This window comes from Salmo salar, chromosome ssa03 (assembly GCF_905237065.1).
Source record: "Salmo salar chromosome ssa03, Ssal_v3.1, whole genome shotgun sequence".
NCBI lineage: Eukaryota > Metazoa > Chordata > Actinopteri > Salmoniformes > Salmonidae > Salmo > Salmo salar.
The window spans coordinates 104858370-104883666 of NC_059444.1; the positions used below are offsets into that span (position 1 = coordinate 104858370).

A 25297-nucleotide genomic window follows, 5' to 3' on the forward strand; every position below is an offset into this window, starting at 1 on the left:
ACGATCAGTTCCTGCTCTGTGTAATGTTGTAAGGCCTCCACGATCAGTTCCTGCTCTGTGTAATGTTGTAAGGCTTCCACGATCAGTTCCTGCTCTGTGTAATGTTGTAAGGCCTCCACTATCAGTTCCTGCTCTGTGTAATGTTGTAAGGCCTCCACGATCAGTTCCTGCTCTGTGTAATGTTGTAAGGCCTCCACGATCAGTTCCTGCTCTGTGTAATGTTGTAAGGCTTCCACGATCAGTTCCTGCTCTGTGTAATGTTGTAAGGCCTCCACGATCAGTTCCTGCTCTGTGTAATGTTGTAAGGCTTCCACGATCAGTTCCTGCTCTGTGTAATGTTGTAAGGCTTCCACGATCAGTTCCTGCTCTGTGTAATGTTGTAAGGCCTCCACGATCAGTTCCTGCTCTGTGTAATGTTGTAAGGCCTCCACGATCAGTTCCTGCTCTGTGTAATGTTGTAAGGCCTCCACGATCAGTTCCTGCTCTGTGTAATGTTGTAAGGCCTCCACGATCAGTTCCTGCTCTGTGTAATGTTGTAAGGCCTCCACGATCAGTTCCTGCTCTGTGTAATGTTGTAAGGCCTCCACGATCAGTTCCTGCTCTGTGTAATGTTGTAAGGCCTCCACGATCAGTTCCTGCTCTGTGTAATGTTGTAAGGCCTCCACGATCAGTTCCTGCTCTGTGTAATGTTGTAAGGCCTCCACGATCAGTTCCTGCTCTGTGTAATGTTGTAAGGCCTCCACGATCAGTTCCTGCTCTGTGTAATGTTGTAAGGCCTCCACGATCAGTTCCTGCTCTGTGTAATGTTGTAAGGCCTCCACGATCAGTTCCTGCTCTGTGTAATGTTGTAAGGCCTCCACGATCAGTTCCTGCTCTGTGTAATGTTGTAAGGCCTCTACGATCAGTTCCTGCTCTGTGTAATGTTGTAAGGCCTCCATGATCAGTTCCTGCTCTGTGTAATGTTGTAAGGCCTCCACGATCAGTTCCTGCTCATGTGAGTAGAACATCTTGGCAGTGAAGACATCATCCTCAATCTACCGCTTCTCTTCACAAAGAGCACCAAGAGCCTTAGCTTGAGGTGCACCTCCCCATCATCCTCTGCTCCTCCTGCTCTCCAGGACCAATCAGTGCTGTCCACCTGCATTGCATCCTCATACACCAGGGCCTGTAGGAGCTGTGAGGACAAACCTCGTCTCCTCAGGTTGTAGTCCTTCACATGTGTTTTTATGCTACTACCGACCGTGGCCTTTTGGACAGGCAGTTGGCAATACCTTGACCATCTATTGATAACAGATAATCAATACCTTGACCATCTATTGATAACAGATAATCAATACCTTTACCATCTATTGATAACAGATAATCAATACCTTGACCATCTATTGATAACAGATAATCAATACCTTGACCATCTATTGATAACAGATAATCAATACCTTGACCATCTATTGATAACAGATAATCAATACCTTGACCATCAATTAGTAACAGATAATCAATACCTTGACCATCGATTGATAACAGATAATCTGTCACAGCTGTCGAAAGGAGTAGACCATAACAACACTGACATTCCTGCCCCAATCCCTAATGGTGTCCAGTGTTGTTCCTACAACATAACAACACTGACATTCCTGCCACAATCCCTAATGGTGTCCAGTGTTGTTCCTAAAACATAACAACACTGACATTCCTGCCCCAATCCCTAATGGTGTCCAGTGTTGTTCCTACAACATAACAACACTGACATTCCTGCCCCAATCCCTAATGGTGTCCAGTGTTGTTCCTACAACATAACAACACTGACATTCCTGCCCCAATCCCTAATGGTGTCCAGTGTTGTTCCTAAAACATAACAACAGTGACAGATGTGACAACATTTCTAATCAATACTGAAATTCTATGCTTAGTTTATTGATACAATGGTTTACCTGGAAGAGACTGTGCAATTTATTCAATTTCCCTGTTTGCCTCTGTTGCAACTTCTGTTGCTGGGGAAACCCTCTATGGCAGAGAGTCCACTACATCAAAACAACAGGAAATGTTAGGAACATCACTAGAGTCAACCAGCATCAAGTAAATGAATAACAATTCCAAGTGTACTAACGTAGCCTCTGGCGTTTTCCCATGGTGGAGAAGTGCATCAGTCAGGAGGTCAATAAGATGGGACGGCCTCATTTCTTTGGTGACCTTCCCAAAGCGCCTCAGATACGACCACAGCCTCTCCATCTGCTCCCCATCTGCCAGTCAAGCACCTTCCACATATCGGGTGTTGAATTTCATCTAGAAATATAAAATCATGTCATACCATGGTAAAAGGGTTATTTGGTTAAAACCTTATAAAATATGAATAAATACCTACTGATAATATTAATGATCCTGTTCAAGTACCTGACATGGCAAGTCATGTCCATCAGCATGGAAAACTGGATCAACCAATCTGGTCCCATGATTCAATTCCGGAAAGTTTCTCTAAAAAGTTATGGACAAAATGTTCATGTTAAAACTATTGTTGGAGAAACTGCTTTTCAAATGTTAAAGTCAATGAGATCTTGAATAAAAAAGATGAATTACTTGCACATGCAGCTGCATCTGACATCAATGTTCTCCATGAAGATGAGGTTGATGTTCTGGCCTCTCATCCCTTCCTTCATCTCTCAGCAGGTTCACTGCATCTGGCATCAATGTCCTCCATGAAGATGAGACTGATGTTCTGGCCTCTCATCCCCTCCTTCATGTCTCAGCAGGTTCACTGCATCTGGCATCAATGTCCTCCATGAAGATGAGGTTGATGTTCTGGCCTCTCATCCCCTCCTTCATCTCTCAGCAGGTTCACTGCATCTGGCATCAATGTCCTCCATGAAGATGAGATTGATGTTCTGGCCTCTCATCCCCTCCTTCATCTCTCAGCAGGTTCACTGCATCTGGCATCAATGTCCTCCATGAAGATGAGGTTGATGTTCTGGCCTCTCATCCCCTCCTTCATCTCTCAGCAGGTTCACTGCATTTGACAAACTACAGAAGAAGTACATCATTATCTGCACTAAATAACTAAATTCAATTTACTAAATTAACTAAATTAATCAACACTGAAATAAAATAATGAAAAAGAAACTGAAAAAAACTCCTTATTACTGCATCCCACCTTTCACCCTTTTTCATGTTCAGGAAGTGAAGCGGGTGGTCATGCTGGCAGGAAACCCCAACACGCCTGTCTCCTACAATTTCCTTGTTTTGGTTTTGGACCTGATGGCATTGCCTGCTTGAAATCCATGGCAACCCTAAAATATCTATAATAATATAAAGTACAATACAAGTATTATGTACTGAAATGCTTCCTTGCAGGTTAACCTCTTGACAATGCAACAACAATAGAACAAGTCAGTAGCTAAGTTAATAAAAAGAGTACTACAATAGTAATAAACCCTTCATTCATCAGTATCCTGAACATAGCTGGGTGTTTCTGGGATAGAGGGTTGATATAAAAGTCAGTACTACAATAGTAATAAACCCTTCATTCATCAGTATACTGAACATAGCTGGGTGTTTCTGGGTTGATATAAAAGTCTATATATTCAGCAATAAAAGTCTATATATTCAGCAATACAGTAAGATTCTGAGACACAATCACTTGCTATTGGTCAGCCGCAGGGAACCGCCCACGTCTCTGAGACACAATCACTTCCTATTGGTCAGCTGCAGGGAACCGCCCACGTCTCTGAGACACAATCACTTCCTATTGGTCAACCGCATATATATCTATATTTCTAGAGCTTGATTTTTAACCATTTGTAAGGTTAAGCTGATAAAAAAGGTCTGGTTCTGAATTGTGAAAAGGAAGCTACATCCCTACGTATCAGAGTCTGTATAGTTTCTGACTCCAACTGAGGTTCCCAATGTGAGGGGTTTGGAAATAGTATCTGAGGAAAATCTGTTTCATATTCACAATGATCTGATAACTTCAATCTTCTATGATAGACGTGTAGATCCCCTCCGGAGCTCCTCCCAGTCTACCTGTTTAGGAGTTGGTATGAAAGTCAGTCCACCTGTTTAGGAGTTGGTATGAAAGCCAGTCCACCTGTTTAGGAGTTGGTATGAAAGTCAGTCCACCTGTTTAGGAGTTGGTATGAAAGTCAGTCCACCTGTTTAGGAGTTGGTATGAAAGTCAGTCCACCTGTTTAGGAGTTGGTATGAAAGTCAGTCCACCTTTTTAGGAGTTGGTATGAAAGTCAGTCCACCTGTTTAGGAGTTGGTATGAAAGTCAGTCCACCTGTTTAGGAGTTGGTATGAAAGTCAGTCCACCTGTTTAGGAGTTGGTATGAAAGTCAGTCCACCTGTTTAGGAGTTGGTATGAAAGTCAGTCCACCTGTTTAGGAGTTGGTATGAAAGTCAGTCCTCTTTCTAGAACCTCACTCTCGGCTTGGTTGAGCCCAATGGGACATTGCTGGTCAAGACCTCAAATGGGTTGTGAAGTAGTATGGACATATTGATGGAACAAGGTCACTAAACTGGTGGTTAGACAGGGTAGATCCAAGAGCCTCTGCTGTCATCTAGAGGGGGTTTCTCTGTACTGCTTGACACATGGAGACTCAGTGGAGGCCCAAGGCAAGTGCTCAAAGTAGACTAGTGGTTAGAGTGGTGGGTCAGTAACTGGTATGGTCTGATAGACTAGTGGTTAGAGTGGTGGGTCAGTACCTGGTATAGTCAGATAGACTAGTGGTTAGAGTGGTGGGTCAGTAACTGGTATGGTCAGATAGACTAGTGGTTAGAGTGGTGGGTCAGTAACTGGTATGGTCAGATAGACTAGTGGTTAGAGTGGTGGGTCAGTAACTGGTATGGTCAGATAGACTAGTGGTTAGAGTGGTGGGTCAGTAACTGGTATGGTCAGATAGACTAGTGGTTAGAGTGGTGGGTCAGTAACTGGTATGGTCAGATAGACTAGTGGTTAGAGTGGTGGGTCAGTAACTGGTATGGTCAGATAGACTAGTGGTTAGAGTGGTGGGTCAGTAACTGGTATGGTCAGATAGACTAGTTGTTAGAGTGGTGGGTCAGTAACTGGTATGGTCAGATAGACTAGTGGTTAGAGTGGTGGGTCAGTAACTGGTGTGGTCAGATAGACTAGTGGTTAGAGTGGTGGGTCAGTAACTGGTATAGTCAGATAGACTAGTGGTTAGAGTGGTGGGTCAGTAACTGGTATGGTCAGATAGACTAGTGGTTAGAGTGGTGGGTCAGTAACTGGTATGGTCAGATAGACTAGTGGTTAGAGTGGTGGGTCAGTAACTGGTATGGTCAGATAGACTAGTGGTTAGTGGTGGGTCAGTAACTGGTATGGTCAGGTAGACTAGTGGTTAGAGTGGTGGGTTAGTAACTGGTATGGTCAGATAGACTAGTGGTTGGAGTGGTGGGTCAGTAACTGGTATGGTAAGATAGACTAGTGGTTAGAGTGGTGGGTCAGTAACTGGTATGGTCAGATAGACTAGTGGTTAGAGTGGTGGGTCAGTAACTGGTATGGTCAGATAGACTAGTGGTTAGAGTGGTGGGTCAGTAACTTGTATGGTATGGTCAGATAGACTAGTGGTTAGAGTGGTGGGTCAGTAACTGGTATGGTCAGATAGACTAGTGGTTAGAGTGGTGGGTCAGTAACTGGTATGGTCAGATAGACTAGTGGTTAGAGTGGTGGGTCAGTAACTGGTATGGTCAGATAGACTAGTGGTTAGAGTGGTGGGTCAGTAACTGGTATGGTCAGATAGACTAGTGGTTAGAGTGGTGGGTCAGTAACTGGTGTGGTCAGATAGACTAGTGGTTAGAGTGGTGGGTCAGTAACTGGTATGGTCAGATAGACTAGTGGTTAGAGTGGTGGGTCAGTAACTTGTATGGTATGGTCAGATAGACTAGTTGTTAGAGTGGTGGGTCAGTAACTGGTATGGTCAGATAGACTAGTGGTTAGAGTGGTGGGTCAGTAACTGGTATAGTCAGATAGACTAGTGGTTAGAGTGGTGGGTCAGTAACTGATATGTTGCTGGTTTGAATACCTGAGCCGTCAAGGTAAAAATCTGTTGGTGCCCTTAAGCAAGGCACTTACACCTAATTTGCTCCAGGGGCGCCGTATGGCTGACCCTGTAAAACAACACATTTCTCTGCATCTATCTGGTGTCCGTGACAATAAAACATTATAAAAAGCTAGCTAACATAAAGAAAATTACAGCATTGATTTTTTTTAATTACAACTGTTAATTTAACAATGCTGGTTATAAATCTTGTTGACATACATCCAAGGACAGCTTGACTTGCATTACATTCTCACTGCAGAAAAATATTCTCATGAAATCACATGACTTCTAGTTATAGAAAAGGATTTCTGTAAACACGGCCTGCTACAAGCAGGAAACAAGTTATGGACAAACCAGAAATGTAACATATATGTTTGACAGTAACCCTGGATGATGAATGTGTGAACTATCTTGTCATCTTTGTGGGTAACCACAATGGAACATTCTAGTCTTTAAGGACATGATCTGGCAGAACAGGTTTCAGCAAAGTATGGAGTCATTGTTTTCAGGAAGGTGTACCCATGGAGATAGGAGGGACAGGAGGCAGACTAAGGTACAAGGGAAGCCAACTACTGTCCTACAAAGACAAACAGCATCTACACAAACAGCCACCTGAACTACTGTCCTACAAAGACAAACAGCATCTACACAAACAGCCACCTGAACTACTGTCCTACAAAGACAAACAGCATCTACACAAACAGCCACCTGAACTACTGCCCTACAAAGACAAACAGCATCTACACAAACAGCCACCTGAACTACTGCCCTACAAAGACAAACAGCATCTACACAAACAGCCACCTGATCTACTGTCCTACAAAGACAAACAGCATCTACACAAACAGCCACCTGAACTACTGTCCTACAAAGACAAACAGCATCTACACAAACAGCCACCTGAACTACTGCCCTACAAAGACAAACAGCATCTACACAAACAGCCACCTGAACTACTGTCCTACAAAGACAAACAGCATCTACACAAACAGCCACCTGAACTACTGTCCTACAAAGACAAACAGCAGTCTACACAAACAGCCACCTGAACTACTGTCCTACAAAGACAAACAGCATCTACACAAACAGCCACCTGAACTACTGTCCTACAAAGACAAACAGCATCTACACAAACAGCCACCTGAACTACTGTCCTACAAAGACAAACAGCATCTACACAAACAGCCACCTGAACTACTGTCCTAGAAAAGACAAGGGGCAGTCTACACAAACAGCCACCTGAACTACTGCCCTACAAAGACAAACAGCATCTACACAAACAGCCACCTGAACTACTGTCCTACAAAGACAAACAGCATCTACACAAACAGCCACCTGAACTACTGCCCTACAAAGACAAACAGCATCTACACAAACAGTGAATCTGAGAAAAATGACTTTAAAGTTTGTTTTCTAGTCCATGCATATCAACCATGACCACTGATCTGACCTATGACCCTTAAAATGCTGATACTGCACTCTGCCTTTGTAGGACCTTAAACAGCTGTATGGGTAATGAAAAAGCAAAGTGCAGCATCTAGAAATCTAAAGGTGTTGATCCAGCTTTCTGGTTGTTTTCTGTTTGATGGAAACAGTTTGAGAGTTCTAACTACATTCCAACTGTATTTAATGGTGTTGTGTAGTTGTGTTGCCATGTTGTGAATGTTGTATTGTAGTAACCCTCAACTGTATTTAATGGTGTTATGTAGTTGTGTTGTGAATGTTGTGAATGTTGTATTGTAGTAACCAACTGTATTTAATGGTGTTATGTAGTTGTGTTGTCATGTTGTGAATGTTGTATTGTAGTAACCAACTGTATTTAATGGTGTTATGTAGTTGTGTTGTCATGTTGTGAATGTTGTATTGTAGTAACCAACTGTATTTAATGGTGTTATGTAGTTGTGTTGTCATGTTGTGAATGTTGTATTGTAGTAACCAACTGTATTTAATGGTGTTATGTAGTTGTGTTGTCATGTTGTGAATGTTGTATTGTAGTAACCAACTGTATTTAATGGTGTTATGTAGTTGTGTTGTTATGTTGTGAATGTTGTATTGTAGTAATCCTCAACTGTATTTAATGGTGTTGTGTAGTTGTGTTGTAATGTTGTGAATGTTGTATTGTAGTAACCCTCAACTGTATTTAATGGTGTTATGTAGTTGTGTTGTCATGTTGTGAATGTTGTATTGTAGTAACCAACTGTATTTAATGGTGTTATGTAGTTGTGTTGTCATGTTGTGAATGTTGTATTGTAGTAACCAACTGTATTTAATGGTGTTATGTAGTTGTGTTGTCATGTTGTGAATGTTGTATTGTAGTAACCAACTGTATTTAATGGTGTTATGTAGTTGTGTTGTCATGTTGTGAATGTTGTATTGTAGTAACCAACTGTATTTAATGGTGTTATGTAGTTGTGTTGTCATGTTGTGAATGTTGTATTGTAGTAACCAACTGTATTTAATGGTGTTCTGTAGTTGTGTTGTCATGTTGTGAATGTTGTATTGTAGTAACCAACTGTATTTAATGGTGTTATGTAGTTGTGTTGTGTAGTTGTGTTGTCATGTTGTGAATATTGTATTGTAGTAACCAACTGTATTTAATGGTGTTATGTAGTTGTGTTGTCATGTTGTGAATGTTGTATTGTAGTAATCCTCAACTGTATTTAATGGTGTTATGTAGTTGTGTTGTCATGTTGTGAATGTTGTATTGTAGTAACCAACTGTATTTAATGGTGTTATGTAGTTGTGTTGTCATGTTGTGAATGTTGTATTGTAGTAACCAACTGTATTTAATGGTGTTATGTAGTTGTGTTGTCATGTTGTGAATGTTGTATTGTAGTAACCAACTGTATTTAATGGTGTTGTGTAGTTGTGTTGTCATGTTGTGAATGTTGTATTGTAGTAACCCTCAACTGTATTTAATGGTGTTATGTAGTTGTGTTGTCATGTTGTGAATGTTGTATTGTAGTAACCAACTGTATTTAATGGTGTTATGTAGTTGTGTTGTCATGTTGTGAATGTTGTATTGTAGTAACCAACTGTATTTAATGGTGTTATGTAGTTGTGTTGTCATGTTGTGAATGTTGTATTGTAGTAACCAACTGTATTTAATGGTGTTATGTAGTTGTGTTGTCATGTTGTGAATGTTGTATTGTAGTAACCAACTGTATTTAATGGTGTTATGTAGTTGTGTTGTCATGTTGTGAATGTTGTATTGTAGTAGGCCTAACCCTCACCAACAGAGACAGCAACAGACGACACAGAGAAAGTGATGGAGAGAGGCAGAGGATGGGAGTGTACAGTAGACTGGGATTCTAATTACTGCACTGCGCGCGCATGTGTGTGTGTGTGTGTGTGTGTGTGTGTGTGTGTGTGTGTGTGTGTGTGTGTGTGTGTGTGTGAGTGTGTGTGAGTGTGTGTGTGTGTGTGTGTGTGTGTGAGTGTGTGAGTGTGTGTGTGTGTGTGTGTGTGTGTGTGTGTGTGTGTGTGTGTGTGTGTGTGTGTGTGTGTGTGTGTGTGTGTGTGTGTGTGTGTGTGTGTGTGTGTGTGTGTGTGAGAGGGTGTTTTGGTACTGTAGGATTCTTTAATCAATGTGGCTCATTGGACAGGTCAGAGTCTCAACACAATTGAAAACTTACCATCAATAAAACACCAAATGCTGTAATTTCTTGTGGAAGAATGGTGTTACATCTCTCCAATAGACTTCCAGACAGTTGTAGAATGTTTGCCAAGGCTCATTGTAAGAGCTGTAAAGAGAGAGGGACTCGGAGAGAGAACAGGTAGAACCTGATATGTAAATGAGCAGAGCAAACGAAAGTAACTTTCAACGACCGAATGATCATTCAGACTCTGTTTCTATTGAGAGATAAAAGGTAAGATGACGATTGTCATGTGTATTAATATAGTTGATGATATTGTAATGTGTATTAATATAGTTGATGATATTGTTGTGTGTATTAATATAGTTGATGGTATTGTTGTGTGTATTCATATAGTTGATGGTATTGTTGTGTGTATTCATATAGTTGATGGTATTGTTATGTGTATTCATATAGTTGATGGTATTGTAATGTGTATTAATATAGTTGATGATATTGTTGTGTGTATTAATATAGTTGATGATATTGTTGTGTGTATTAATATAGTTGATGATATTGTTGTGTGTATTAATATAGTTGGTGATATTGTTATGTGTATTCATATAGTTGATGGTATTGTTATGTGTATTCATATAGTTGATGATATTGTTGTGTGTATTAATATAGTTGATGATATTGTTGTGTGTATTCATATAGTTGATGGTATTGTTATGTGTATTCATATAGTTGATGATATTGTTGTGTGTATTCATATAGTTGATGGTATTGTTGTGTGTATTCATATAGTTGATGATATTGTTATGAGTATTCATATAGTTGATGATATTGTTGTGTGTATTCATATAGTTGATGGTATTGTTATGAGTATTAATATAGTTGATGATATTGTTATGTTTATTCATATAGTTAATTATATTTTTGGTGGACAGTGTTTTAATAGTCCTACTCTCTTTAAAATGTTTTGGATATAAATTAGATGCGTGGGGTGAATTCGTTCTGTGCCCATCTGTGTGCCCCAGGGTGATCGCTCCTACACTATCTACAATCTAAAAGGGTTCTTTGGCTGTCCCCATAGGAGAACCCTTTGTAGAACCCTTTTTTTGGTACTAGGTAGAACACTTTTGGGTTCCGTGAAGAACCCTTTCCACAGAGGGTTCTACATGGAAGCCAGAAGGGTTCTACCTGGAACCCAAAAGCGTTCTCCTATGGGGACGGCCGGAGGACCCGTTTGGATCCCTTTATTCTAAGAGTGTACTGTATCATAGGTCTATAGACTTGTCTTCTCAAAACAGGCTTAAAACACAACAAGCAACAAACAAACATGTTCTCTTTATAATCTACAGTTAACTCTTTTCACTCAGGAAGGTATGTTGTGTGAAAGAGAGACTAATAAATATTGTTCGAGAGACTAACAACAACTTACACTTCCTCAAAACAGTTTGTGTGTATTCATTAGTGCCCACCGTAGCAAAACGTTTGGCAACAGAAACCGTTTAGGTCACATTGTGCAGCGTTTAGAGTAAACGGTTTATGTTTTATTTAACATCTTAAAACTGTTGGCTGTGGAGTAAACTAATGAATACAACCCAGGTTGTCGCCTACGACTCGGCATGTTGATACCTGCCTCTTGCTGAAACCTGAACGTAGCCTGAGGGGTATACTATGATACAGGCTTGATATACTGGTTTTCTAAAGCTAGCCAGCTTCAGTTAGCTTCACATTCCAGCTCAGGCCTCACCCATCAGAATATACACAACAGAACAGAAAAAAATCTCAATGAAGTTTCAAGGTGAGAATCCTGCCAGGGATTATTGTAAAGTGTGTAGATAAATTAAATGTAATGTTAGTATAGTGAATGAGAGTAAAACACTCCTAACAGTCTACTACTACTGAGACAGGTTGGTGTAATGTTAGTATAGTGAATGACAGTAAAACACTCCTAACAGTCTACTACTACTGAGACAGGTTGGTGTAATGTTAGTATAGTGAATGACAGTAAAACACTCCTAACAGTCTACTACTACTGAGACAGGTTGGTGTAATGTTAGTATAGTGAATGACAGTAAAACACTCCTAACAGTCTACTACTACTGAGACAGGTTGGTGTAATGTTAGTATAGTGAATGACAGTAAAACACTCCTAACAGTCTACTACTACTGAGACAGGTTGGTGTAATGTTAGTATAGTGAATGACAGTAAAACACTCCTAACAGTCTACTACTACTGAGACAGGTTGGTGTCAGTTTAATCAGACAAAATGGAGCTGACTGGATGTGGTCAAGTCAAATTCAATATATCAATATTCAGATACTATAGTTCAGGTGCGACCTGGGTTCACTTCCCTGCCCAGCTGTTTGCTACATTGGTGTCAGAAGTGGTATGGTGTCTGTGAGGTCATCAGAATGGACCGGATGTGTGAGGGGTCTGAGTAGCTGAAGCACGGGACTAATTAACACTGATACTGGGTTAACCCTATTGATACTGATACTGGGTTAACACTATTAATACTGACACTGGGTTAACCCTATTGATACTGATACTGGGTTAACCCTATTGATACTGATACTGGGTTAACCCTATTGATACTGATACTGGGTTAACACTATTGATACTGATACTGGGTTAACACTATTAATACTGATACTGGGTTAACCCTATTAATACTGATACTGGGTTAACCCTATTGATACTGATACTGGGTTAACCCTATTGATACTGATACTGGGTTAACACTATTAATACTGATACTGGGTTAACCCTATTAATACTGATACTGGGTTAACCCTATTAATACTGATACTGGGTTAACACTATTGATACTGATACTGGGTTAACCCTATTGATACTGATACTGGGTTAACACTATTGATACTGATACTGGGTTAACACTATTAATACTGATACTGGGTTAACCCTATTAATACTGATACTGGGTTAACCCTATTGATACTGATACTGGGTTAACCCTATTGATACTGATACTGGGTTAACACTATTAATACTGATACTGGGTTAACCCTATTGATACTGATACTGGGTTAACACTATTGATACTGATACTGGGTTAACACTATTAATACTGATACTGGGTTAACACTATTAACACTGATACTGGGTTAACCCTATTAATACTGATACTGGGTTAACCCTATTAATACTGATACTGGGTTAACCCTATTGATACTGATACTGGGTTAACCCTATTGATACTGATACTGGGTTAACCCTATTGATACTGATACTGGGTTAACACTATTAATACTGATACTGGGTTAACACTATTGATACTGATACTGGGTTAACAATATTAATACTGATACTGGGTTAATCTTACTTGGGGCGGCAGGTAGCTGCGCTCCAACGCTCTAGTGGTTAGTTAGAGCGTTGGACTAGTAACAGAAATGCTGCAAGATCAAATCTCTGAGCTGACAAGGTAAAAATCAGTTGTTTACCCCTGAACAAGGCAGTTAACCCACTTTTCCTAAGCCGTCATTGAAAATAAGAATTTGTTCTTAACTGACTTGCCTAGTAAAATAAATGAATAAATACTGGGTTAACCCTATTTGTGCGCTGCATAGGGTTTTTTCCTTGTTCACCAGCGACCTGGGTTCACTGCCCTGCACCACTGTTTGCTACAATATTAATATCATAGACTATCTGTTAAACGAAGAGACACCACAATATGAGTGAAAGGATTTTAGGATAATATCAGTGAGTGTTGATTTAGAGTTGTCTTCTGGGTTCATCCTTGTAGCTGCCTTTATCAACAGGGTGAAATGTAACAAATGACATCAGAGTTGGGAGGTAACCAGGTCCCAGTTTAAATCACCATGACAACCATTTCATTATTTCTCCAGAGCAGCAAGGGAATCTAGAGACTCAACCTTTGTAGAATCACAATCACCTTTATTCACCAAGTACATTTACACGTACATATGTAGGATCTTAATTTGAGGCAGTTTACTACAGCAGAAAAATATTCCTGCAGCAACAGAAAATGTGAATTATTATGTGAATTATAATTAATGGACATTTTTGTAGGGGTTACTACATTTTTCGTAAGGAAAACTCAAGTCTGAAATTTCTAAGTGTAATTTACAAACTTCAGAAGCCTTTTTAAACCTCAAATACACTACAAGTTTTACATTTCCTGCATTGCTGGAAAGTTCTTCTGCAGTGGGGGGTGATCAAATTAAGATCCTACATCTGTACACATAATTGTACATGGGGATATGTATGGGGGTGTATAACATCCAATCACAGAGGTTTACATCAGCTGACAGTTGCAATGTTATTGCTAATAACTCAAACTGCACTTTTCAGATAAAGACATAAACTCTGTACAGATGTAGGATCTTAATTTGATCACCCTGTTGCAGAAAAACTAAACTTGTAGTGTATTTGAGTGTAATTAAACTTTAGAAATGTCACATCTGTTGTCGGTGAATGAGGACCAATACGCAGCAGGTACGTGAATGCTCATCTTGATTTTTAATTATCTTCAAAACCGAACATACAAAACACAAAAAACGAACACTCGACAAATAAACAGTCTGGTAAGGCACAAGGCTATACACAGAATAATCACCCACAAATCACACATACAAACACACCCTAATATATGGGACTCTCAATCAAAGGCAGATAGACAACACCTGCCTTCAACTGAGAGTCCCAACCCCAATCAACCAAACATAGAAACACACAACCTAGACTAACCATAGAATTAACTAAACATAAACCAAAACCCGGAATTACTAAATCAAACACCCTTTACACAAACACACCACCCCGAACCACATAAAACAAATACCCCTGCCACACCCTGACCAAACTACAAAACAATTAACCTTATATACTGGCCAGGACGTGACAGTACCCCCCTTAAAGGTGCTACCCCAGAAGCACCTTAACAAAAAATAACCCCAAGCAACACCAACAAAAGTCCCCTTTTCTAAAGGGAGGGAAGGGAGGGTGGCTGCCGTCAACGACGGCACTGTGCTACACCCCCCCTCCCCAACCCACCTATTTCTGGAGGTGGCTCTGGTTCCGGCCGTTCCAGGCTGTCGGGCCACTCTGGCATCGCCGAGGGGCAGTCGGACCAGTCTGGCATCGCCGAGGGGCAGACTGGGCAGTCTGGCAATTCGGGACAGTCTGGGCAGTCTGGCAATTCGGGACAGTCTGGGCAGTCTGGCAATTCGGGACAGTCTGGGCAGTCTGGCAATTCGGGACAGTCTGGGCAGTCTGGCAATTCGGGACAGTCTGGGCAGTCTGGCAATTCGGGACAGTCTGGGCAGTCTGGCAATTCGGGACAGTCTGGGCAGTCTGGCAATTCGGGACAGTCTGGGCAGTCTGGCAATTCGGGACAGTCTGGGCAGTCTGGCAATTCGGGGCAGTCTGGCCACTCCGGCAGTTCGGGGCAGTCTGGCCACTCCGGCAGTTCGGGGCAGTCTGGCCACTCCGGCAGTTCGGGGCAGTCTGGCCACTCCAGCAGTTCAGGGCAGTCTGGCCACTCCGGCAGTTCAGGGCAGTCTGGCCACTCCGGCAGTTCAGCGCAGTCTGGCCACTCCGGCAGTTCAGCGCAGTCTGGCCACTCCGGCAGTTCAGCGCAGTCTGGCCACTCCGGCAGTTCAGCGCAGTCTGACCACTCCGGCAGTTCAGCGCAGTCTGACCTCTCTGGCGACTGTTGACTGGCGGGCAGCTCTGACGATGACTGTTGACTGGCGGGCAGCTCTGACGATGACTGTTGACTGGCGGGCAGCTCTGACGATGACTGTTGACTGGCGGGCAGCTCTGACGATGACTGTTGACTGGCGGGCAGCTCTGACGATGACTGTTGACTGGCGGGCAGCTCTGACGATGACTGTTGACTGGCGGGCAGCTCTGACGATGACTGTTGACTGGCGGGCAGCTCTGACGATGACTGTTGACTGGCGGGCAGCTCTGACGATGACTGTTGACTGGCGGGCAGATCTGATGAAGACTGTTGACTGGCGAGGCTGGGTTGACGCACTTGTAGCCTGGTGCGTGGTGCTGGTACTGGGCTTACCAGATTATGTACACGCACCTCCAGGCTAGTGCGGGAGCGGGAACAGGACGAGTCGGACTGGGTTGACGCACTTCCGGGTCCGCACGAGAGACAGGAGCTGGAAACCCAGGGCTATGGAGGCGCACAGCCGGTCTAGATCTTACCTCCTGCACAACCCGCCTTGGCTGGATGGAACTAGTAGCCCTGTACGAGCGGGGTGCTCGTACAGGGCAGACTGGGCTGTGCAGGGGCCTGATGGTAGCCATGCGTAGAGCGGGAGTTGGGTAGCCTGGTCCTCGGAGGCGTACCGGCGACCAGATGCGCTGCGCAGGCATCCTCCTACCAGGCTGGATGCCCGCTCTAGCACGGCACCTGCGAGGGGCTGGAATAACGCGCACCGGACTGTGCGTGCGTATGGGTGAGATAGTGCGCTCCTCAGCGAAACATAGCGCTCTCCACCCCATACGCTCCTCCATATAACCACGAGTAGCTGGCTTCCGGCTCTTCTTACGCCTAGCCAAACTACCCGTGTGCCCCCCCAAAATTTTCTTGGGGGTGCCTCTCGTGCTTCTCCTTCAGCGCGTACTTGGCCTCGTACCACCGCCTCTCTGCCTTGGCTGCCTCAATTTCCCACTGCGGGTGTCGATAATCCCCAGCCTGATGCCAGGGTCCGGCCCCGTCCAGAACTTCCTCCCAAGTCCACTTCTCCCGCCAGTCCAACTCGAACTCCGTCTGCTCCTTCCTCTGCTGCTTGGTCCTTTGGTGGTGGGTGATTCTGTCACATCTGTTGTCGGTGAATGAGGACCAATACGCAGCAGGTACGTGAATGCTCATCTTGATTTTTAATTATCTTCAAAACCGAACATACAAAACACAAAAAACGAACACTCGACAAATAAACAGTCTGGTAAGGCACAAGGCTATACACAGAATAATCACCCACAAATCACACATACAAACACACCCTAATATATGGGACTCTCAATCAAAGGCAGATAGACAACACCTGCCTTCAACTGAGAGTCCCAACCCCAATCAACCAAACATAGAAACACACAACCTAGACTAACCATAGAATTAACTAAACATAAACCAAAACCCGGAAATACTAAATCAAACACCCTTTACACAAACACACCACCCCGAACCACATAAAACAAATACCCCCTGCCACGCCCTGACCAAACTACAAAACAATTAACCTTATATACTGGCCAGGACGTGACAAGAAAAGGTTTCTGAAGATGATAAATTCCACTTTTCCATTTTAAAACTGTTCATTAATTATAATCCACACAATAATTCAAATGTCCTGTTTCTGCAGGATTATTTTCCTTGGGTAGCAAACTGGCTCAAATTAAGATCCAACATCTGCAGCAATATACCCCTCTCTAATGTATATGGCTCTATTGAGATTCACTTTTGACCATTTGACATCTTGTATTTACTGTTGTTTAGGCTGGTTGAATGAGTTGCCTGTGAAAGCTACTTCATCTGCAAGAAAACAGGCGGCTGCACCAGTGACTGTCAGAAGTTTTGTGATTTCCTCATATGAACGTGAAAGTAAGTGTGTTGTCTACGCAGTTACAAAAATGGCTGTTGAAACTGTGGCACATATTTCTCGGTAACATTGAATAAATGTGTTGGTATGTAGGAAAGACGGGCAGACTCTCGTACTGTTGGTCTAGACTACCTACAAACTATTATAAGGCTATGATCACTTATCATGCAGACAAACCTGATGTTCTCTGTGAACTGATCTGAACAGGTTTAGGCTGGTCATCTATGATATGTAGGTTATATACAGTACATTCTCTGTCCTGCTACTGGTAGGAATATAACATTATTGTTAAGGCTTGGTAATTGTGGAGGAGGAATGAGGCGCAGGAACCAGCGAACACAGGGTAGTGGTGTTTTTAATATACACTCACCAAAAAAAAACAAATGTTCCCACACACAGGGGAGAAAATACATGCGGCGTACAACAACGTCGACATGAACACAAGCCGTCACACAAGAAACAATCATTAATCCCGCACGAACAGGAGCGGGCCAGCTAAACTAAATAGCCCCTCTAATGGCTAATTGACCACAGGTGTCACAAAATAAAAAAAAGGGAAAAGCAAAAAGGGAATCGGTGGCAGCTAATAGGCCGGTGACGACGACCGCCGAGCGCCACCCGAGCAGGAGGGGGCGCCACCGTCGGTGGGAATCGTGACAGTACCCCCCTCCTGACGCGCGGCTCCCGCAGCGCGCCGACACCGGCCTCGAGGTCGACCCGGAGGGCGAGGGGCAGGGCGATCCGGACGGAGGTGGTGGAACTCCTCAACATAGATGGGTCCAGGAGTCCGCCGCCGGCACCCAGCACCTCTCCTCCGGGCCGTACTCCTCCCAGTCCACGAGGTACTGTAGGCCCCTCGCCCGGCGTCGCGAGTCCAGAATGGCCCTTACGCTGTACGCCGGGGACCCCCCGATGTCCAGAGGGGGGCGGAGGGACCTCCGGCACCTCATCTTCGTGAAGGGGACCAGCTACCACCGGCCTGAGGAGAGACACATGAAACGAGGGGTTAATACGGTAATAGGAAGGGAGTTGCAACCGATAACACACCTCGTTTATCCTCCTCAGGACTTTGAAGGGCCCCACACACTGCGGCCCCAGCTTCCGGCAGGGCACGCAGAGGGGCAGGTTCCGGGTCGAGAGCCAGACCCTGTCTCCCGGTGCGAACACGGGCGCCTCACTGCGGTGGCGGTCAGCACTCCTCTTCTGCCGCGCACTGGCCTCCTTTAGTGAGTCCTGGACGGCTCTCCAGGTCTCCTTGGAGTGCTGGACCCAGTCCTCCACCGCAGGAGCCTCGGTCTGACTCCGGTGCCATGGTGCCAGGACCGGCTGGTAACCTAACACACACTGAAAGGGTGATATGTTAGTAGAGGAGTGGCGAAGTGAGTTCTGGGCTAACTCAGCCCAGGGAATATACCTCGCCCACTCCCCTGGCCGGTCCTGGCAATACGACCTCAGGAACCTGCCCACCTCCTGGTTCACCCTCTCCGCCTGCCCATTGCTCTCGGGGTGATAACCGGAGGTCAAACTGACCGAGACCCCCAGCCGCTCCATAAACGCTCTCCAGACCCTGGATGTGAACTGGGAACCTCGATCAGAGACAATGTCCTCCGGCACCCCGTAGTGCCGGAAGACGTGGGTAAATAGGGCCTCCGCAGTCTGCAGGGCCGTAGGGAGACCGGGCAATGGGAGGAGACGGCAGGACTTAGAGAACCGATCCACAACCACCAGAATCGCCGTGTTCCCCTGAGAGGGGGAAGATCTGTCAGGAAGTCAATGGACAGGTGCGACCATGGTCGTTGTGGAACGGGGAGGGGCTGTAACTTCCCTCTTGGTAGATGCCTAGGAGCCTTACTCTGGGCACACACCGAACAGGAAGAGACATAGGCCCTCACGTCCTTAGCTAAGGTGGGCCACCAGTACTTCCCCCTTAGACTCCCCACTGTCCTCGCCTCACCAGGATGACCCGCAGTAGGTAGCGTGTGCGCCCACCGAATCAAACGATCACGAACACCGAGCGGCACATACATGCGCCCCACGGGCACCTGCGCAGGCGCAGGTTCCAACACCAATGCCCGCTCGATGTCCGCGTCCACCTCCCATACCACAGGTGCCACCAGCCTAGACGCTGGAATGATGGGAGTTGGATCGATGGGCCGGTCCTCCGTGTCATAGAGACGGGACAGCGCGTCGGCCTTAGTATTTAGGGAACCCGGTCTATAGGAGATGGTAAACCTAAACCGGGCGAAGAACATGGCCCACCTCGCCTGACGTGGATTCAGTCTCCTCGCTGCCCGGATGTACTCCAGGTTTCGGTGGTCGGTCCAGATGAGAAAGGGGTGTTTAGCCCCCTCAAGCCAGTGCCGCCACACCCTCAAAGCTTTAACCACTGCTAGCAACTCCCTGTCCCCCACATCGTAGTTACGCTCCGCCGAACTGAGCTTCTTCGAAAAGAAAGCGCAGGGGCGGAGTTTCAATGGCGCACCCGAGCGCTGTGATAGCACGGCACCCACCCCAGCCTCGGATGCGTCCACCTCCACTACGAACGCTAAAGACGGGTCCGGGTGCGCCAACACGGGTGCGTCGGTGAACAGCGTCTTCAATTTCTTGAAGGCTCCGTCCGCCTCCGTCGACCATCGCAAACGCACCGGCCCCCCCTTCAGCAGTGAGGTAATGGGAGCCGCTACCTGGCCAAAACCCCGGATAAACCTCCGGTAGTAATTGGCAAAGCCTAAAAACCGCTGCACCTCCTTCACCGTGGTTGGAGTCGGCCAATTACGCACGGCCTTAACGCGGTCACACTCCATCACCACCCCCGTGGTGGAAATGCGATAACCCAGAAAGGAGACGGCTCGTTTGGAAAACTCACACTTCTCAGCCTTAACGTATAGGTCATGCTTCAGCAGTCTACCAAGCACCTTGCGCACCAGGGACACATGCGCGGAGCGGGTGGCGGAATATATCAGAATGTCATCGATATATACAATCACGCCCTGCCCGTGCAGGTCCCTGAGAATCTCGTCAACAAAGGATTGAAAGACGGCTGGAGCATTTTTTCAACCCATACGGCATGACGAGGTACTCATAATGGCCCGATGTGGTACTAAAGGCGGTTTTCCACTCGTCTCCCTTCTTGATACGCACCAGGTTATACGCGCTCCTGAGATCCAGTTTTGTGAAGAACTGCGCTCCGTGAAATGATTCCACCGCCGTAGCGATGAGAGGTAGTGGGTAACTAAACCCCACCGTAATAGCGTTTAGACCTCGGTAATCAATGCACGGACGCAGACCTCCCTCCTTTTTCTTCACAAAAAGAAACTCGAGGAAGCGGGTGAGATGGAGGGCCGAATGTACCCCTGTCCCAGGGATTCCGTGACATATGTCTCCATAGCCGCCGTCTCCTCCTGTGACAAGGGGTACACGTGACTCCTGGGAAGCGCAGCGTTAACCTGGAGATCTATCGCACAATCCCCCTGTCGATGAGGTGGTAATTTAGTCGCCCTCTTTTTACAAAAAGCGATCGCCAAATCGGCGTATTCGGGGGAATGCGCACGGTGGACACCTGGTCTGGACTCTCCACCGACGTGGCACCTATGGAAACTCCTAGACACCTACCTGAACACTCCTCTGACCACCCCTGGAGAACCCCCTGTTTCCACGAAATACGGGGATTGTGACCAGCCAGCCAGGGGACCCCCAGCACCACCGGAAACGCAGGCGAGTCAATAAGGAAAAAACGAATGCGTTCCTTATGATTCCCCAGCGTTACCATGTCCAGTGGCACCGTAGACTCCCTGACTAGCCCTGACCCTAATGGTCGGCTATCTAGGGAGTGCACGGGGAAAGGAGAATCTATCGGCACCCGCGGAATGCCCAGCTTAATGGCAAGTCCACGGTCCATAAAATTCCCAGCTGCGCCTGAATCGACTAGCGCCCTATGCTGGGAAGAGGGAAAAAATTTAGTAAACAAAACAGGTAAAAACACATGACCAACAGGGGGTTCTGGGTGAATCTGGTGCTGACTCACCTGAGGTAACCGAGAAGTGTTCTGCCTACCATCTCGACTCCCAGACTGGCTCCTCCGGCACCGGTCGGCCGTGTGTCCTCTCCGACCACAGCTGGTGCAGGAGGAGCCACCTCCTCCGGTGCCCCTTGGCACGGCCCCCCTACCTCCATAGGGGTAGGGGCGGGGGTGCACGGGGGTGGAACGGGCAGGACCCTCTCCGAACGCCCGCGGGCAGCCAGCAAGTTGTCCAGTCGTATGGACATATCTATCAGTTCGTCCAGGGACAGAGCTGTGTCCCGACAGGCCAGCTCCCTGCGGACGTCCGCCCGGAGACTGCAGCGGTAGTGGTCTATGAGGGCCCTGTCGTTCCACCCCGCCCCAGCAGCCAAGGTCCTGAAGTCCACGCGAAGTCCTGGGCACTCCTCGTCTCCTGCCTGAGGTGGAACAGCCGTTCACCCGCCGCTCTTCCTTCCGGAGGGTGGTCGAACACGGCCCGAAAGCGGCGGGTGAACTCCGGGTAGTGGTCCCTCGCCGAGTCTGGACCGTTCCAGACCGCATTAGCCCACTCCAGAGCTCTGCCCGTCAGGCAGGAAACGAGGGCACTCACGCTCTCCTCCCCGTGGGAGCAGGTCTAACGGTGGCCAGGTACAGCTCAAGCTGGAGCAAAAACCCCTGGCACCCAGCCGCCGCCCCATCGTACTCCCTCGGGAGCGCCAGACGAAGCGCGCCAGAGCCAGACGTCATGGGAGGCGAAGATGGCTGTATCGGGGCAGGTGGAGGTGGAGAGAGGATACCACTTCTCTCCCATCTGTCCATCCTCTCCATCATCTGGTCCATTGCCGATCCGATGCAATGGAGGACTGTCGTGTGGTGGAGTACGCGTTCCTCCATCGAGGGCAGAGGAGTGGCCGCTGCTCCCGCTGATTCCATGCCTTCTATTGTGGTGCGGGATTCTGTTAAGGCTTGGTAATTGTGGAGGAGGAATGAGGCGCAGGAACCAGCGAACACAGGGTAGTGGTGTTTTTAATATACACTCACCAAAAAAAAACAAATGTTCCCACACACAGGGGAGAAAATTCATGCGGCGTACAACAACGTCGACATGAACACAAGCCGTCACACAAGAAACAATCATTAATCCCGCACGAACAGGAGCGGGCCAGCTAAACTAAATAGCCCCTCTAATGGCTAATTGACCACAGGTGTCACAAAATAAAAAAAAGGGAAAAGCAAAAAGGGAATCGGTGGCAGCTAATAGGCCGGTGACGACGACCGCCGAGCGCCACCCGAGCAGGAGGGGGCGCCACCGTCGGTGGGAATCGTGACAATTATGTTGATCTGAACAGGTTTAGACTGGTCATCTATGATATGTAGGTTATATACAGTACATTCTCTGTCCTGCTACTTGTAGGACTATAACATTATGTTGATCTGAACAAGTTTAGACTGGTCATCTATGATATGTAGGTTATATACAGTACATTCTCTGTCCTGCTACTGGTAGGACTATAACATTATGTTGATCTGAACAGGTTTAGGCTGGTCATCTATGATATGTAGGTTATATACAGTACATTCTCTGTCCTGCTACTGGTAGGACTACAACATTATGTTGATCTGAACAGGTTTAGACAGGTCATCTATGATATGTAGGCTATAGCCGAGGTATAGACCTTGATCTGCATATCACAAACAAACTGCTATTATACATTCTAACCTAGTCTACTTTACATAATATAACCTCTCTCACTTGATGCAAAAAACCTTTCTGAATGGATCAACAATTTCCTCCTCGGATCAATCATGTCCGTTTTAGCCCTTCTGTCTACATTCTCAGATACGTTTAGAAAAGAACAGATTGAAAGACAATAAATAGTCAACTGTTAGTGAATACAAATACGTGTGAGACATGGCCTTGTGTTGCTGTACTGTCTATAACTACCTTAACAAACAGTGACTTATTATTATTATTATTATTATTATTATTATTATTATTATTATTATTATTATTATTGTTGCTGTACTGTCTATAACTACCTTAACAAACAGTGACTTATTATTATTATTATTATTATTATTATTATTATTATTATTGTTGTTGTACTGTCTAAAACTACCTTAACAAACAGTGACTTATTATTATTATTATTATTATTATTATTATTATTATTGTTGCTGTTCTGTCTATAACTACCTTAACAAACAGAGATTTATTATTATTATTATTATTGTTGTTGTTCTGTCTATAACTACCTTAACAAACAGTGACTTATTATTATTATTATTATAATTGTTGCTGTACTGTCTATAACTACCTTAACAAACAGTGACTTATTATTATTATTATTACTATTATTATTATTATTATTATTATTGTTGCTGTACTGTCTATAACTACCTTAACAAACAGTGACTTATTATTATTATTATTATTATTGTTGCTGTACTGTCTATAACTACCTTAACAAACAGTGACTTATTATTATTATTATTATTATTGTTGCTGTACTGTCTAGAACTACCTTAACTAACAGTGACTTATTATTATTATTATTATTATTATTATTATTATTGTTGCTGTACTGTCTATAACTACCTTAACAAACTGACTTATTATTATTATTATTATTATTGTTGTTGTTTTGTCTATAACTACCTTAACAAACAGTGACTTATTATTATTATTGACAGTTACCATGAAGATGAAATGTCACAACTACATGTTCATGTGATGCATTAAATCACCTGACTGTTTCTATGTGTCTGTTAGTAAATGTTTTATTTCTCTAAGAAATAATGAATACATGAGAACAATTGACAGTCAAGAACTAGTTGTCACTGTGTTAACCACAACCAACATGCTGGATCTCTGTTTAGTTGTCACTGTGTTAACCACAACCAACATGCTGGATCTCTGTTTACAGGGGCCAGTGCTCTAAAATGAGTCTCTCTGGGGAGAGAGAGGAGGGGGCCCTGCCTCTAAAATGAGTCTCTCTGGGGAGAGGAAGGAGGGGGGCCCTGCCTCTAAAATGAGTCTCTCTGGGGACAGAGAGGAGGGGGCCCTGCCTCTAAAATGCATCTCTCTGTGGAGAGAGAGGAGAGGGGCCCTGCCTCCAAAATGCATCTCTCTGGGGGACATAACACCAAAGCTAAGAGGTGAGATAACAATTTTATGAATAATTCATTAAGTTTATTTCCTAAATAAATATCTATCTTAATAAGGTGAATGCACTTACTGTAAATCTCTCTGGATAAGAGCATCTGCTAAATCAGGGTTCTCAATCCGGGGTCTGCGGAGGTACTGCAGGGGTTCTGCAGGAAGCGTCGGGAGTGGTGGTGTATCCAGGGAGAAAACTAAACTAACATTCTGAAATGTCATTGTGGTCTTATGTTCCCATCTATTGGAATTATTTAGCAACTGCAGTAGTACTGAAAAAATGTGTTATTCCTTACTAAAGTAGTAATTACTGAGAATTGAAAAATATACCATGTTCTTGTTAATTTTATCACTTACAACCATAAAAAACAATTTATAGCATAACAAACAATTAAACTTACATAAACCAATAACACTATATATGTAGTTATTCAGTTAATTACCAAATTGAGCCGGTCGGTCACATTTGAGAGTGAGGGAGATATATAGCATTTTGCATAAAAAAACATGATTTTTGTCTCTCTGAAATGAAACCATCAAGTGATAGATTTTAAACAAATCCTTGTCTGTGAGAGATGTAATAATTAATACATAATTTCTTTAAACAATAAAAGCTCATTTCTGTAAAGAGATATGTAGCGTTTTGGAACTCTTCTTATGTTTCCCCATCTGAGATCAGAGTAGATGAGAGATGTAATGTTTGTCTCTGTTGTGTTGAAGACCAATCAAGCAGGAGAGACCAGCCTCCCCTGTACCCAGCTGTGTGTCCATGAAGAGTGACCGGTCTATGGATCGTCCTATAATGTTTAGAGAGGGAGACTTTTCTACTGAACAAAGGTAAGAAGAACTCATGGTCAGTGAGTTAAACAACACTGTCTCTAGTCATTTCTCCTCTCCCATT

The 25297-nt window shown here is 44.6% G+C and overlaps 1 protein-coding gene and 1 long non-coding RNA gene across 2 annotated transcripts in view; one reads left to right on the forward strand and one right to left on the reverse strand.

Annotated features, from left to right (window-relative positions):
• The window catches only part of LOC123741878 (zinc finger protein 184-like), a gene marked incomplete at both ends in the record, with an annotated part of 464177 nt that overhangs the window by 241098 nt on the left and 197782 nt on the right, over window positions 1-25297 (reverse strand). The window lies entirely within an intron of this gene.
• Window positions 9669-24210, forward strand: LOC123741821 (uncharacterized). Its single transcript, XR_006769371.1, has 3 exons — window positions 9669-9919; window positions 17134-17238; window positions 24164-24210. It is a non-coding gene; the product is annotated as an uncharacterized lncRNA (long non-coding RNA).